Consider the following 4,323-nt stretch of genomic DNA (forward strand, 5'->3'; position numbering starts at 1 on the left):
CGGGCGGCGTCTGGGGCGGCGTTGAGGTCGGGGGCGGGGGCGGTGTTGAGGTCGGGGGTCGGGGCGGCGTAGAGGGTGCGGAGAGCGCACGGCGGCCGACGGGCGACGGCGGCGGCGAGAGTGGAGAGAGTTGGATTTGGGGGAAAGTGGCGTGGGGAAGGACGAACCCCGTGGTTAAGTCAGAAGTAGCAGTAGCGCGTTCCAGGAAAAGCGCTGCTGCTATCTTAGCTACAGCGCGTTCTCTGATACACGCTACTGCTACTCCTTTCTCTTCTTTCCCTTTTCCATTTAGTTTTCTTCACATTTTATTTGTTTCCTTTCACCTTATTCTATTTCTTTCATTTTCAATCACCTTTCCATTCTCTTTCCATTTAATTTTATAACCTTTAGCAGCAACGAGTTTATATTAAAATGCGCTGCTACAAACGACGTAGCGGTAGCGTGGTTCGTCATAGATCGCTACTACTATGTGTAGCCTATGGGCTAAGCCGTGGGAATTTTAGTAGTAACGTGTGTTCAGCAAGACGCGCTACTGCTAGATCTTTATCTGCAGCGCGGTTTCCTCTGGCGCGCTACTGCTAATTAGCACCAGCGTGCTTTTCTGACCCACGCTACTGCTAAAGTTCTGTGTATAGGGTTTTCCCTAGTAGTGTTAGCTCAAAAATGACCTATACTTAGCTTCTTTAGTTCATTTCTGACATACTTAGCATACTTAGATCAAAAATGGCATGATAATCTTGGTTACCTCCAAAATGGCATATACTTAGCTTATTGTCCTTCAAAATGACATAATAACCTTACTTAGCTCCAAAATGACCTATTTACCTAGGTTAGCTCTAAAATTACCTACACTTAGCATTTTCTTCTCTAAAATGACTTAATATGCTTAGTTAGTGATACGTCTCCAACGTATCTATAATTTTTTATTGTTCCATGCTATTATATTACCTGTTTTGGATGTTTATGGGCTTTACTTTACACGTTTATATCATTTTTGGGACTAACCTACTAACCGTAGGCCCAGCCCGTATTGCTGCTTTTTCCCTATTTCAGTGTTTCGAAGAAAAGGAATGTCAAATGGAGTCCAAACGGAATGAAACCTTTGGGAGCGTGATATTTGGAACACACGTGATCCAGAGGACTTGGAGTGCAAGTCAAGAAGCAATCGAGGAAGCCACGAGGGTGGATCCCCCCCCCGCCCCTACTGGGCGCGCCCCCTATCTCGTGGGCCCCTCGGGCGTCCACCGACGTACTTCTTCCTCCTATATATACCCATGTACCCCGAAACCATCAAGAGAGCCACCGAAAAACTATTTCCGCCACCGTAACCTTCTGTATCCACGAGATCCCATCTTGGAGCCGTCGCCGACACTCTGCCGGAGGGGGAATCCACCATGGAGGGCCTCTACATCAACTCCAAGGCCTCTCCGATGAGTTGTGAGTAGTTTACCACAGACCTTCGGGTCCATAGTTATTAGCTAGATGGCTTCTTCTCTCTCTTTGAATCTCAATACCATGTTCTCCTTCCTCTTCTTGGAGATCTATTCGATGTAATCAAGTTTTCTATGAGAAATATTTGAATCTCCTCTGAATTCTTTTATGTATGATTGAGTTATCTTTGCAAGTCTCTTCGATTTATCGGTTTGGTTTGGCCTACTAGATTGATCTTTCCTGCCATGGGAGAAGTGCTTAGCTTTGGGTTCAATCTTGCGGTGTCCTTTCCCAATGACAGCAGGGGCAGCAAGGCACGTATTGTATTGTTGCCATCGAGGATAAAAAGATGGGGTTTAAATCATATTGCATGAGTTTATCCCTCTACATCATGTCATCTTTCTTAAAGCGTTACTCTGTTCTTATGAACTTAATACTCTAGATGCATGTTGGATAGTGGTCGATGTGTGGAGTAATAGTAGTAGATGCAGGCAGGAGTTGGTCTACTTGTCACGGACGTGATGCCTATATACATGATCATGCCTAGATAATCTCATAATTATTCGCTTTTCTATCAATTGCTCGACAGTAATTTGTTTACCCACCGTAATACTTATGCTATCTTGAGAGAAGCCTCTAGTGAAACCTATGGCCCCGGGGTCTATCTTTTATCATATAAGCTTTCAATCTACTTTTATTTGCATCTTTACTTTTCCAATCTATATCATAAAATACCAAAAACATATTTATCTTATCATATTATCTCTATCAGATCTCACTTTCGCAAGTGGCCGTGAAGGGATTGGCAACCCCTTTATCACGTTGGTTGCGAGTTCTTCGTTTGTTTGTGTAGGTGCGTGGGACTTGTGAGGAGCCTCCTACTGGATTGATACCTTGGTTCTCAAAAACTGAGGGAAATACTTACGCTACTGTGCTGCATCACCCTTTCCTCTTCAAGGAAAACCAACGCAAGCTCAAGACGTAGCAAGAAGTATTTCTGGCGCCGTTGCTGGGGAGGTCTTCGCTCAAGTCAAGACATACCAAGTACCCATCATAAACTCATCTCCCTCGCATTTACATTATTTGCCATTTGCCTCTCGTTTTCCTCTCCCCCACTTCACCCTTGCCGTTTTATTCGCCCTCTCTTTCCCAATCTCCTCTCTTTTCCGCTTGCCTTCTTCTTCCTCTCTTTTCCGCTTGCCTTCTTCTTCCTCTCTTTTTCGCTTGCCTTTTTCTGTTTGCTTGTGCGTTGTATTACTTGTTGCCATGGCGTAAGATAATACCAAATTGTGTGATTTCTCCAATACCAATAATAATGATTTCCTTAGTACTCCGATTGCTCCTCTTAATGATGTTGAGTCTTGTGAAATGAAAGCTGCTTTGCTGAATTTTGTTATGAAAGATCAGTTCTCCGGCCTTCCTAGTGAAGATGCCGCTACCCATCTAAACAACTTTGTTGATTTGTGTGAGATGTAAAAGAAAAAAGATACGGATAATGATATTGTTAAATTGATGTTATTTCCGTTTTCACTTAGAGATCATGCTAAAGTTTGGTTTTCATCTTTGCCTAAAAATAGTATTGATTCTTGGAACAAGTGCAAAGATGCTTTTATCTCTAAGTATTTTCCTCCCGCTAAGATCATCTCCCTTAGGAACGATATTATGAATTTTAAACAACTTGATCATGAGCATGTTTCCCAATCTTGGGAAAGAATGAAATTGATGATTCGCAATTGCCCTACTCATGGTTTGAATTTATGGATGATCATACAAAACTTTTATGCCGGATTGTATTTTGCTTCTAGAAATCTTTTAGATTCGGCCGCCGGAGGCACGTTTATGGAAATCACCTTAGGAGAAGCTACAAAACTCCCTGATAATATCATGGCTAATTATTCTCAATGGCACACCGAACGATCTACTAATAAAAAAGTGCATGCTATAGAAGAAATTAATGTTTTGAGTGGAAAGATGGATGAACTTATGAGATTTTTTGCTACTAAGAGTGCTTCTATTGATCCCAATGATATGCCTTTATCTACCTTGATTTAGAATAATAATGAATCTATGGATGTAAACTTTGTTGGTAGGAATAATTTTGGCAACAATGCTTATAGAGGAAACTTTAATCCTAGACCGTTCCCTAGTAATTCCTCTAATATTTATGGAAATTCCTACAATAATTCTTATGATAATTTTAATAAGATGCCCTCTGATTTTGAAAATAGTGTGAAAGAATTTATGATCTCACAAAAGAATTTTAATGGTTTGCTTGAAGAAAAATTGCTTAAAGGTGATGATTTGGCTAGGAACGTTGATAGACTTTTGCTTGATGTTGCTTCTTTGAAACTTAGATCTATGCCTCCTAAGCATGATATCAATGAGTCTCTCAAAGCTATGAGAAGTTCCATTGACGAATGCAAACAAAGAACCGCTAGATTGCATGCTAAGATTGCTTTGTTAAAGCATGTTCTTCTAGTTTCCATGAAAATAATGATGAAGATCTTAAAGTTATTGATGTGTCCCCTATTATATCTTTGTTTTGCAATATGAATCTTGATAATGATGGGACTGGAGATGAGTCAACTTTAGTTAAAAGGCATCCCAATAATTTGAAGTTTTTAGATCTTGATGCTAAATTTCGTAAAAGTGGGATTGGAGAGGTCAAGACTTTAAATAGCATTGAACCCACTATGTTGGATTTCAAGGAATTTAATTATGATAATTGTTCTTTAGTAGATTGTATTTCCTTGTTGCAATCCGTGTTGAATTCTCCTCATGCTTATAGTCAAAATAAAGCCTTTACCAAACATATTGTTGATGCCTTGATGCAATCTTTTGATGAAAAACTTAATTTGGAAGTTTCTATACCTAGAAAACTTAATGATGAGT

This window comes from Triticum dicoccoides, chromosome 4B (assembly GCF_002162155.2).
Source record: "Triticum dicoccoides isolate Atlit2015 ecotype Zavitan chromosome 4B, WEW_v2.0, whole genome shotgun sequence".
Lineage (NCBI taxonomy): Eukaryota > Viridiplantae > Streptophyta > Magnoliopsida > Poales > Poaceae > Triticum > Triticum dicoccoides.